Here is a 13618-nt window from a genome sequence, read left to right on the forward strand (position 1 = left end):
AGCGCACTAGTTTTAAATGACGCTTATAAGCTGGAGCAGGTCACTTCATTCCCAATGTGCCCTCATTTCAGTTAACGGTCTTTTTGAACCGAATGGCAGTTTGATGTCAGAACGAGCCATCTGTTCCATTAATGCGTGATTGACAATAGAATAATATTTCCAAAGTTTTGATCTGGGGCCAAGACGACCTGTCTGATCCCTTAAACTGTAACTGCTGGCAGAGAACAATAGGGTTTCTCAACGAAATGTTAAAAAGCAGAAGCATCAGCTAAAGGTTTTATTGGCTGTTTGGAGGTGAGTCTGACATTGCGTCAATGGCGGTGTATGATGTCGTAGCTTTTATTTCTTCCAGCAATAGTGTGACGAGTCACGAGGCTTTTTAATCCACTTCACGCAGTGGGTAGTTTTATATACAGTATATTTTAAGTGAATAGTTCTCTGTAGTTTGTTGTACTTCTAACCCGTAGCCATTGAGAAAAACGTTTCTCCATCTGTATTGTTCTTTAGAGAATAACACTCAGGGTAGTGAGCAACAGGCAATGAAACAATGCGATTACTTATTAATGTGGTTACATTTGTTTTTACTTTGGTTTGTAAGTTTAATTGAATACAGCTTGATCACTTACATGAAGTGCAGACAACCTACGCTACAATTATATCTGCTCACTCAATCATGATAAAAATCAAGACTTTATGTAATATTGTATTTCCATGCTGAGTCATTTTTTTCAGAAAGCTTGGATTGAAATATTAAACATGTTGAACCATAGCCAGGATAACAATGACAGCTTAAATTGATCTATCCGTTTGTATGGCCGTTCGTCTGTCCGTCCGTCCGTCTATCCGTCCGTCTGTCCGTCCATCCATCCATCCATCCATCCATCCATCCATCCATCCATCCATCCATCCATCCATCCATCCAACTCTTTTACTTCCAATTATCTGGGGTTAGGTCACAAGGGCAAAAGACAAGATTCAGCCACTTTGAGCAGCTCTTCCAGGGGTGGGGCACTCCCCAGCTCTCGCTCCCAGTGGGACGTGCCCGTAACACCACACCAGGGAGCCATAGGTTGACTTTCATCTTCGCACCTTCTTCATCACGGGAGACCGATAAAGAGTCTGCATCGGGAGAAACGATTTAAAAAATAATGCCAAGTTTACTGTATTTTCTGGAGTATAAGTCGCTCCGAAGCACAAGTCTCACCAGCCATAAAATGCATAATGAACAAGAAAAAGACATATAAGTCGCATTGGAGTATAAGTCACATTTTTTAGGGAACTTTATTCGATAAAATCCAACACCAAGAACAGACATGTCATCTTAAAAGGCAATTTAAAATAAATATAGTATTATTTATTATAAAATAATAGAGGCAACAATAGGCTGAAGAATTGTACAGTATGCTAACGTTAGATGACACATAAACAACAAACTGAGAAAGTGCCTGACGTAAAATATTAAGAGTTATTTAGAAAGCTATAGCATAAATAACATGCTAACAAGTTTACCAAACCATCCTTGTCACTCCAAATCACTAAATCCAATGAAATCTTCATCATCTGTGTCACTTTTAAACAACTCGGCTATCTCCGGAGAAAGAAGATGCAGCCTTCCTCTTCTACGTGCCTTACATCAGACTCATCATCAGTTGCAGTTCCAATTATTCCACAGACCTAGAGTGCCCTCATGCAGTTTAGTGTGAAAATAACATGTGAAATTATATAATAATGTGTTAATAATTTCACAAACAAGTTGCTCTTGAGTATAAGTCGCACCCACGGCGAAACTATGAGAAAAACTGCCATTTATAGTCCGGAAAATACGGTACATGCATTTAAATTCATGATTTGGGAGTCAGCTAAATGGTCTGTAACATTTAATGTGTATTGTTGATCTTACATTGTGTCATTGTTGGTTGATCCGGATACCTCAGCACGCATCTATTTTAAATAAAGGAAGTGAACTGGAATTAGGTGAGTAGGCCACAAGCGTGAATACAGCCTATTACCAATTTGTCCAAGCATAGTATAACTGAGAAAATCTAGTCTAAATATAGCCATTTTACTAAATGATACATTGCAACTTTTTATTGTGCGTTAATACATTTCCTTTAGTGTGTACGGTCAAGTGGTTATCGAGAGCCTAATGACTTGTGACAGCTCACACAAACACAGCCAAGTGCTTTAATGACAAGCATTTTCTTGTCATCTTGAATGAACTATAATTTCATGCTATATTAAGTATATATTGACCAGAAGTAAGAAAACATTGTCTGTGTGCACAACTGCAGCCTTTTAGGCGTCGAGATCTTCATCCATTTATTGTTTCAACATATTTCTGAAAATAGAGAATGAATGAGAAAAGGGAAAGAATATGATAGTGGTCTGAATCAATGAGATTTTGACTTGCGACCCGTGGACTGTTGCCTGCTTAATGTGGATATAATACTCCTGACACGTCTACATTGCCTCACACGTCCATGATTAGATTTTCACTATTTTGCATATTAACCGCTTTTTTACCATGATAATTCAGAATGTAGCAAAAATGTGTTGGACCACAATAGGAAGAAGTTAAGGCATTATGACCTGTTATTCAGTGTAGTGACGTTCAAAAAACATATCACACAGTGATGACACCGATGGCATGCAGCTCAACTTGACTTTTCACTCAAAGGCGTGAAGGTGATTAGATATGTGCTGTGTTAACATTTTTCTGTTTTTGTTAGAATGAACTCCAATGTCCTATTTTGAAGGTCAAAGTGAACATTTGGTGACTTTCAGGTTATCATAAAAAAGGCTGTTACAATTAGCATGTGTCCTTTCCAAATTAATGAGAGATGTTATGCAATACTCAATACGACACTATAAAGAATGTCACAGAGCAAAAAATCATTTTTGTTGTCCAGAATGAAATATTTCTCTCCAAGCACTTACAGAGAGTATCATGTCAGACTAAAATTGATATACCGTAATTTCCGGACTATAAGCCGCAACTTTTTTCCAAAATTTTGGACCCTGCGGTTTATAGTCAGGTGCGGCTTATATAAGATTTTTTTCGTTATCTTTTGTGATGACTTGATCACTTTTACTCTTAACACTATTATATACAGTAAAAGCTACAAAACAAACTGACAAATAACTCGCTTTCAAATCAGACGAGTAAAAACTGGTCAAATATTTAAAAAAAAAGATATTATTAAAAGTGAAGACTATTTGCAATTCTAGTAATGACACACGAATTTGATGCACAATTTGTCTTTGCGGGCCACATAGAATGATGTGGCGGGTCGTATCTGGCCCCCGGGCCTTGAGTTTGACACCTGTGCTCTAAACCCTTTCTCTTACTCTGCCATGTGACTCAGAGATTACACAAAGCAGTGGCGCTATTTGGACCATCTGCATTGTATTAAAACCCAATCAATCAGCATTTAAATTCAATTCTTCTGACATTTTGCTCACCAAAAACAAGTTGTAATGAATGTGAACTTTTAATGCATTTTATTCAGAAGGTTACTTTGAACCCTGAGGCTTAAATGGCGGCGCGGCGTACTTGTGGATTTTACACGGCCTCCGGCCTCCAGGGGGCGCTCTAGCAGGAAGCAAGAGCGAGACAGACGAAGAAGAGATAATGCGCCGAAGAAGACGTGCTAGTTTGTGTTTACAACATTTCGCCCATCACGCAGAACGCGATCAAGACAGACATTACTGAAAGGAAGCTTTTATACACAAACCGTCATTATGGGGGACAAAAGAAATGCATATGATGCTGCTTTTAAGCCAAAGGCAATCAATGTTGATGACATTGTGTTGTGTTGTCTACTCTGGAGCGTATTTATGGATTTTTACGGCCTCCAGGGGGCGCTCTAGCAGGAAGCAAGAGCGAGACAGACGAAGAAGAGGTAATGCGCCGAAGAAGACGTGCTAGTTTGTGTTTTGATCGTCTCGCACATCACGCACACACCCACACTCGCACTCACACAAAGAAGAGACAGAACGAGATCAAGACGGACATTACTGAAAGGAAGCTTTTATACACAAACCGTCATTATGGGGGACAAAAGAAATGCATATGATGCCGCTTTTAAGCTATACGTGCCGCTCGCTAGTTTAATGTAATTTAGCGCTTCGTGCATGAATAAGATTAGCATGAACAGACCCTCATCACACTCGAAGAAATGCATAAAAGCGACGACGAAAGAGAGACTGAGAAAGTGTGAAGCGAAGGATAGCTAACACTATTCCAATCGGACACTAAGGAGGAAAACTTCGATGGTTTCAGTGCACAGAAGGAAGATGAAGACGGCTCTTTTTTTACTTTTACTGGTATGTTTTTTTTAACCAGCCCTGTTAGTGCTGTGCTATCGTGTTGCTGCTGTGTTACTGATGTGTTACCGCCGCGTCTCAGTGACTTTGCTCTGTTACTTCTGTGTTGCTGCGGTATTACTGCCGCGTCACAGGCAGTGTTTGGAAAGAAATGTTAAGGTATGTAATTAAAGCTTTAAAAAAACTTTCTGTGTCCAGTCTTTCATTGCTAATAACTCGTGTGCACACTTCCGCGTTGCTGCGGTACTACTGCTGCGTCACAGGCAATGTTTAGAAAGACATGTTCAAGTATGTTATTAAAACGTTAAAAAGGCTTTCTATGTACTGTCTTTCTTTGTAAAAAACTTGCGTGCACGTGCGGTTTATAGTCCAATGCGGCTTATGTAAGAAAAAAAATGAAATATCTCTGAATTTTAGCTGGTGAGGTTTATAATCGGGTGCAGCTTATAGTCCGGAAATTACGGTAAGTAAATAAGAAAAGAATCCTGGTTTCATATTACTCACAATAGCAATAGAGTTATGTGTATGCAAGATTAGTTTTGAAAACTTGCTCTATTTTTTAAATAACATTGCAGTGCACACTGTAATGCTGTTGTAAGCCCAGTGAAAATCAAAACAAAACAATTGCTTTCCAATATAACCTCTGGTTGCCGTTCCACTTCGGTTCACTTTAGCTCAGAATGGCGCTGTGGGAAGAAGACATGGAGTGATAGTAAAATTACATTATAAATCGTTTGATATTCAATCACACATGTATGCCCAAACAACACAAAGAAACACATTCAGCTGTAAATTTAAATGACAGCAAAAGCGTAAACCAGTAAAAATGATCTAAATACAGTACCCCAGAGGCATCTCAGAAATAAGGTTAATTCATTGAATACAGCAGGCAGTGGAATAATGTGGCAGTTACCCAAATTTAAATCAATGGGGTGAGAGTCAGCAAAGGCCAATGAAACTATGCAATGTTTGACATTTGTGATATTTATCCATCACTCTTTACTTCAATGTCGCGGCTGGATGCTTTTAACACTTCTGGCATCTGTGCATGTGGAGTCATATTTGTAAATTTAAACAGTCATGTTGGGTGTCACCTAATAAGTATGTCTAAATAAAAAAATTAAACATTGTATATAAGTAACGGGATTCAACAAGCAACTCTCTGCCTTTTTTTGGCACTTGGACTTGTGGTGTATATCTAGCCTTAGTGAAGCATATTGATACAATCATGTACAATGTGCTCCAGCTAATTTTCAACAGTGATAACGTGTTTTTAAAAGGCCCAAAGGCTGCATATTATGCTGGCTATCATACAGTTAGTGCTGCTACCACAAGAGAAATGTAGCCAATTAGCATGCAATATTGAAACATTCCAAGACATAGCAGCTGCACCTGTACACCTGCCTGGTTAAAGTCACAGGCAAGGTGTAAGCCACAGTGGCAGTCCATGGCTCGGTGCCCTCTGATTGCTCCTAGTTATCCCCAGGTTTCTGCTGAGCTGACAGGTAGGACACACAGGCCAGATGGTCAGGTGTTATCTTTTACAGGGCCACTTTGACTGCTGCCATACAATGGTGATAACATGTATGATATATTGTGAGTCAGCGCTGAATACTTTAGCAAGACTGCAAAATGGGCTCTTCTCAAAATGCCCAAAGCGTTATTAATCCGCACCTTCACAACTAAGGTGTTTCATTCTTATACCTTTACATTTACAGGTAAGATTTAGAGAGAATGTTATGTAAGTAAAAGGTAGGAATTAGTGCAGGTATACTGAGGTGTTTTTTCATCATGTAGGTTTCATAGAGTAGCCACTAAGCTGCCTTCATACTATGTAATGGAATATAACCCAAGTACAGTAATTCCCCCTCTATTGCGGGTTCCAGGTTTGTCTTTTTTTTTTTTTTGTATACTTAAAACATTGGCGTAATTCCACTTTCAACCACAAGATAGTGGCGAACTTATTTATTTGATTGAGATGGTTTGAATTTTGGAAAAAAAAATAACACAGGAAAATCAAAAAGCTCTATCCTGGAGCACAATAAATTTTTAGTTTGATTACTATTTTTTGTTACTAATTATTAATTAATATTATTATTATTAACTACTAATTATCCATTGCTATTACTTTGTCAATTTATTATGTAAATATACATATATATAGTATTGAAAAGTGTTTGAAGATATTTAAAGAATTTAAGAAGCAGAGTGTCGTAAATGCTTTAGCAGTAGCGCAGATGCACAGCAAGGGATATCATTGTTAGTTTTTCTTTTGTGAGCCTTGATCCTCCAATAGAGCAAGAATTCCATTTCATATACTTTAATTAAGTATTTTCGAAATTCCCCTTAAAAATATGCTTGACAAGTCAATGACTACATTAATAACTTGAATGAATGTCTTATTCCCTCAAAAAATACAAGGTGAGGATATTGAGGGCCATTACTTAGTCAATGAACCTCAAGTGGGTATTCACCTTCCTATATAAGCCTGAAAACAGAGTTTTCCTTTTAGATGTATTAATAATAGAAGAAGCATCTAGCAACGCTCTGTCTGGACTCCTGAGACGTGGTGGTGCCTTCCTTGAGAAATGAAGGAAATCATTGGCATAAACCAGCCCTAGGTCAAACTCATCAACACATCTAACATTGATGAAGAGAGATCTGACTGCTAATGAATGTGTCCTTGACTTGCAACCACCCAGTTAGGTTATCTGTCCTGAGGATCATTTGAGAGCAGCTTACAGTTCACAGGGGTTTTTTTTTCCTCGGTTTTGATTTGTGCTGAATCTTCCTCGCATTGTCCTTTCAATTATTGAATAATATGTTGAACAGGAGTGGAGGAACGGGGAATGAACTTAATGTCCTTGATTGGTTTATGGGGAAACTTTTAAGTAGTTATTATTCTAATACATGTTGTAACTGGTGTATCTGTAATTAAGCAGAATAATGATACCTGAATATGAATGTCAGGTTGTGAATGCACAGGTTCTATCTTTTGCTTACAAGTGGTACGACATTTTATTCTTCTACCTTGTAGCATAGATAGATGAACAAAGATCTATTTGTGGAAAATAATTATCCTGGTACTACCCCCCCACCCCCCTCGAACATCACACCGCTAACATGCTAGTCCACCCCAACAGTTCATATTTTTTAAGTGAAATTGAATCACTGGTTGTCAGCATGCCATATGGTTAAATCAAAAATCAATTCCACACAATCAACCAAAATCTTTTTTTATTCCCATGCCGTTTTGTATGTTGCTTAACCTCCCTCAGCCCCCCAACACTAACCGGTAGTATCGTGATGAAAAACATACTATTATTACTCTGCCTTGTCTCTGGCAATGTTTTAGCTGGTTGGCACACAACTACAGTAAAAATAATGATAAAATGAACTGCAGTCAACCGTGCTCATTTCAAGACCATGTGATGATGTTCATCATATGGGTTGTTTCCCAAGTGTCCACAAGGGATGCCCATCTCTTGAGGGTCACTCAGAGGATTCCTTGTGTAGAAGGCCAGCAGAGCATGTGATATTTCCCATGGGTGCTTTGACAGATAACTATTAATAGGTTGAAGGTACATCCTCCATCCCTCAACATCTACCAACCTACACCCCAATCACAAACATCCATTTCAATCAGTGAAAAGGTGTATCACCAAAAAGGTTCTCTGAGAGTAATGATTTGTTTTCTTTTGGTTAGCATGCTGTTCATCTAAAGGTTACAGGTGTGGTAACCATCAGGGACGATGCCAGATATTTTTTAGTGGGGTGTCAAGGGTGATATCTCACTGGCCACTTGCTGTCGACTGAAAATGACATCACAGTTTCATTACGTCTGCCGAACTATCACAACCACCACGAAGCTATGCCATGCGGAGGAGGGTACAGCATAGAGAGTCCTCGGTGCATGACAGGTTTTTGTTTCTTGGGCAAAACCGAACTGCAATAAGTATGACAGTAACGGCTCCTTTTTATGCCACTTGATGACACCGCAAACACCACAGGCACCCAAACTAGTTTACTACTTGTCATTTGTGACCTCAAAATGCTGTCTTTTGTTGTTGTTATTTTCTGACATTTAAGCGCTTATTTTGTGACAGCATACCATTCCCGCAAGATAGCGGGTAATTTGTAAGAAAATAAATATACCTTGTAATCTGTTGCTCCGGGTCTCTGTAAACAATAACAATGTCTTTGAGTCCTTCTACACCATCATTTGAATAGCGCTCGATTGGTGGAAGTCCACCCCTATCAACATATCTAATCGTACGACAGTCTAGTAATCTGTGCCATAATAAATGGGTACTGAAAAGTAGGATGGCTCAGGTCCGATATTTTTGGACTAACTTAATCAAAACAATCAAGCCAGCCTGTTTATGCAGAAAACCTGCGTGTCAAGTTCTATTTTGTGTCCAATTGGTTGCTGACTTGAGTTATAAAATATTCATTAATTCATCTTCAAAAAAACACTTTTTCTGACTAAATTGTACAATGTTTTTCCAAGTTATTTATTATAAAAGCTAATATTGAGAGCATTTATTTTATTTGCTTTGCACGCTGTATAAGAATGTTAAAATAAGAACAAACAAAAAAATAGAAAGCCTCCCTGAAATATGGTCAGTGGTGGGATCCCAAATGCAAAAGAATATGAGCACAAAGGAGATAACTGCAAACACGAAGCAACAGAACGGAAGGAAGGATTAATCACTGCTACCCCGCAGCTTTTTTCTCCACAGACTAACTCTGCCGCCTCTGCCCTCTTGGAGTCAAGCCAAGATCACGGCACTCTTTTTGGATTTCACCTTCCGTAGCCCACGCAACATGACCAACGTCATCCTGAAGTACTTTGAGATCACTTTATGAAAAGGCTTTAGCATCGCTTATATGTTTTAAAATGACCTTCGGTTGGAATGACATAATGTGCCAATAAATAACAAGAGCTATACCATTGTAATTGGCCCCAGCTGGATGCTCCCTCGCAGTTAATGTCACCCGGTGTCGTCTGCTCACGTCTTCTCTCTAAACGTCTTTTGTGCTTTGTGAGTAAATTCCTTCATTAAACGACAATTGATTGGACATCACCTGGCCTTTCAGTCTCGGCTTGCTAATGGAGTAGAGTTTTATTCATCTGCCAACTGACCAGTCTTATGTTTGGCTTTTACATAAATCTCACAAATTTCAGCAAATATATCATTCTGCCATGCCGGTGAAAAGTATCCGTGTGAAGACTCAGGAACTTTGTCACCGTTTTTTGTGTCTGCTAAAAACTCATTGATGTCATTGGGAGGTACAGTTTCCCAACATTCTACCTATGTACGGCTCTAATGTCTGCACTTACTCAATAATTAGTCATCGTCTACCAGTTTAAATTTAATTGATTTTTCAAACAGTGTATTTCTGCACGTTGCCCTAAGTTGACAATACTACTGTAATTACGTGTTTAGATGAACACAGTCATTTCGAACCAGTTTTAGTCACTGTCTCGACTTTTTTCATTCATAAACATGGAGGATTCCGATTTTTGCCTTGGGGTCTAAGTAAATCTGTGCCAACTCAAGTCCTTGAATTACCTTTGCCTGAATCCTTGATTTTAATCGACCAAATTTTCGCCTGGATCCACACCGATGCACTGTATGTGCTCCAACATGGTGCACACATGTTGTTTTTGTGGGTGCCAAAGGCTTTTTAGGACAAACAATTTCATCACAGGAGAATCATAACATGAGATTCTGAAGGAGCAAGAGGGGAATATTCCTTGTTATTTATTGTTTGTTAATGAATTTGAAAGAATGAAAATAATATATACCACGGTATTGGTCTTCCTTTGGCTTCCTAATAGGAACGCAAAGATGATCTGTGAAATTTTGACACTCACACAGACACGTCTACTAGATATACTTGCACAGCTAATAAATTATAGCACGATGCAGAGAGCACAAAGGATAATGTCTCCTTGTCGAGGTCGGTCAACACGATGATTGAATTTGGTGACTCGATAATTAAGTCTGTCATTAACACAATAAATTTTACAATCAACAGTCTATTGGAATTGATACACCAGCTGATCATGGCATCGATGGAACTTTGCTGTGTTTGTCGGTAATATGCCAGTAATGACAATGTTAACCTTCGTGTGCTCTTGTGGAGCTTCAATTAAGTCTGCAAGATTGCTCATATTGTTACTGCATGTAAATGAGTTTGCACTCTTTATTCTTTCATTTTTCACTCTTCATTGTGCAAACGAGTCAAACCAGAGTAGTGGCAAAATTGTGATCATCTTACCTAAATGCTATGAAAATGTTGAGGCGTTTCGCATTACCATCGTTAAAATACCACCATAGTTCACTGACTCCTTTTATCAGAACTTATCTTGTCCCGTTTTTCATGCATAGAGTCTTTCAAATTTTAGCCATACAGGAGCTCGGAAAAGCAATTTGATAAAATGTTCTGACCTATTCCATCATGTCAAACCAACAAGATAGTTATAAGATGTTAACATTGATGTCTATTGTATTCAGTGACTTTACTGAAGCTGTTGTCTCATGTTTGTTTATTTTTTTATATATATATTTTTTTTTACAAACTAAGACCGCAATTTTTACATGCATTATATGTCCGTTATACTTAAAATGCAATAATTTAAATTTCTCTGGTATCATGGAAACATAATAAATGAGCCAAGTGGCACATTTCGGTTAAAGTCAAGTTAAGACGGTGAATCCTAATCATTGATTAAGAATTATATTGATGGTTTGGAAACCATTTTTTGATAAAAAAAAATGGGAAAAGAAAATAAATAGAAGAGGGTTGGAGTCAGGAAAGGCTTCATTTAAAAAAAACAAGGGCAGAGCATTATTCAAAAACAGCAATCCAGAATAGGAACATGCTGGGAAGAGCAATTCATAAGCAACTTGTTTTCGATCTCAATAACATTAAGAACTGCAGCAATGGAAAGTTGAACTACTTCAGCAACTCAGTATTTTTCTGCAGAGGCCCACCAGCAATTATTCTAAAAGCTAAGAAGCATAAATGTAGCATATGCAACACTTTATCTCCATGAATCTCAGCATTTTTTTTACATTTCCAAATATCCCATAACTGATGAGCTCTTTTTGGAGAAAGGCCACAGGCAACTCATGTGATCCTTGGAGGCTACCCTGATGCCCGCTACCAGCGCCATGTTGTTTCTTATTGGTCTTTAATGACCACTTCCCTGAAATGCATTAACGCGAAATAATGATGAAATAATAACATAAAGAAACAGATAAGAAAAACATGGCGTGCACTGCATGACGTAAGATTGTCTCAACTAGGGTGAATCATTTTTATGCTCTCTGACAGGTATGTTGGCATTATTCAAATAGGTTTGGTGGTTGAATTCTTACGTCAGTGGAAGCCAAGAAATAGCTCCACCAATTTTTCGATGTATATGTAAATAATCACTGCAGAAGGTAGAGGTTTTACTCCCCGAGCTCTTTTGTTTATAATAGATCCTCGAGCTTGCATGCAGGTGCAACCTGTGAACAATACAAACATGCCAGGGAATTCAGACTGGCCTTAATTGCAAAATCACATACAGTGTGATGTCTCTGCAGTAATCTCCATAATATGGGAAAGCTTTTGATGCTATTTATTAAGAATAACAATACATAGAGGTCCCACAGCTCACAGGCTGTGAACATAAGAGGCCAGGATCACATCAGAATGTGCTTGTATTACTCACTTTTTCATTTTTATTAATTGTTCGCCTGTTCATTATCAAATGTATTGATATAAGGTATGCCAAATGTTAAAATATAAATTGCTTTTTTCTTCTTTTTAATCGTGCCCTGTGGCACCTTGTGGCACCCTGTGGCATTATGGGTAAAATATGGTTTGTTGCATTTACCTTACAAGTGCATTCAAATGTATATGCGAGTAGGTTTGAATGAATTTAAGTATATTCAACAGTCACTAATGGTGAACGTGTACGTCTGACTTGTGTGCGGGTAGCATGGGATTGATTCTCGCTCAGTGGCGGTGTGCATGTGAATGTGGCTGCCTGTTTGTCTCTATATGTCCTCTGCGACTGCCTGTCAACCAGTTCGGGGTATAGTCTGCCTTTTGCCCGTTACCAGTTGGGATAGACTCCAGCATCCCCCACGACCCTGAAAATGGCTAGATGGGGATGTTGAAATGTACTCGCAAATACGGTCAAACGTTCAAACACACTTGCAAATAAACGTTCTAAACGCCAGTGCATTGGCTGGTATGTTCCGCACGTATTTGCCAGTCAAAATATTTTTACCTCGCATTGGCAGCGCCACAATTGAATATGCATGCTCTTGAAAATTTTTCAATAGCTGCTGAGCTTTTCACACGCTTTATTTAAATTCCCACTTCGAAGAAACCCCACCCCAAATTGTACATCCTCAGCGGCTTTCCCTTCATATATTCCACAATATTTTTGCTATGATGAACATTTAGACAGTATTGATAGCTTTTACTGCATAGCTTTGTTCTTGACTGTGACGGCTATACGAACAATCACAAAGAGTCAGCACCAACCATAAATGCCGAGCTGTGACAATCGCTGCGACTTCTCGGTTTAATCCAATATAGTAAAGCAAGCGCTTGTTCAATGACAAAATGGAAGACGGATATCAGTGAAAACCGTGAAAATCATAGAAAATGTTGCACCAATAAAAGGGCAGACAATGGCGGCCTTTAAGCCAGAGGATGTTATTTTCATTAATTTTCTAAAGAGGCCTGTTTGGTGGGTGTGGAGTAGGACAGCACGAAGGGGTGACTCCATATATATTTCCATTCTTACCCCGTCATGCTTGCTTCATGGCAGATTGAGGCCTAAACCCATCAACGCATTATCATTCAAGTAGGGCGGCTGTCTGAATCAAGGACTTACGTATTATCAGGAAATGAATTGCCGGTTGACACCAAAGATTCAAAGGAATTTCTCATGACCCCTACCCAATGGTTTTTATTTGCTTATTTATCCAGTGTTGTCATGTATTGCAAACACGCATGCCAATGCACTGCAAAAGGCACACTGAGATCTCACAGATGACTAAGGTACAACTAACACCACAGGAGTACGGTAACTCATCTTTTCTGAAAGATTTTGCTAGCGACATTGTCATTTTAGTCATTGGTCTGTTTGGAACTGTGCAAAATAATAGGAACATCTCTCAGGCCCGTTGCAAGACTCTAAAACGACTGTAAAAATACATCACCATCTCCCGGGGACAGATTCTATCAAAATGACTCATTATAATCCTCACAACGGAAG

Source organism: Syngnathus floridae, chromosome 1, assembly GCF_059516105.1.
Source record: "Syngnathus floridae isolate MCC-2025c chromosome 1, RoL_Sflo_1.0, whole genome shotgun sequence".
Taxonomy (NCBI): Eukaryota; Metazoa; Chordata; class Actinopteri; order Syngnathiformes; family Syngnathidae; genus Syngnathus; species Syngnathus floridae.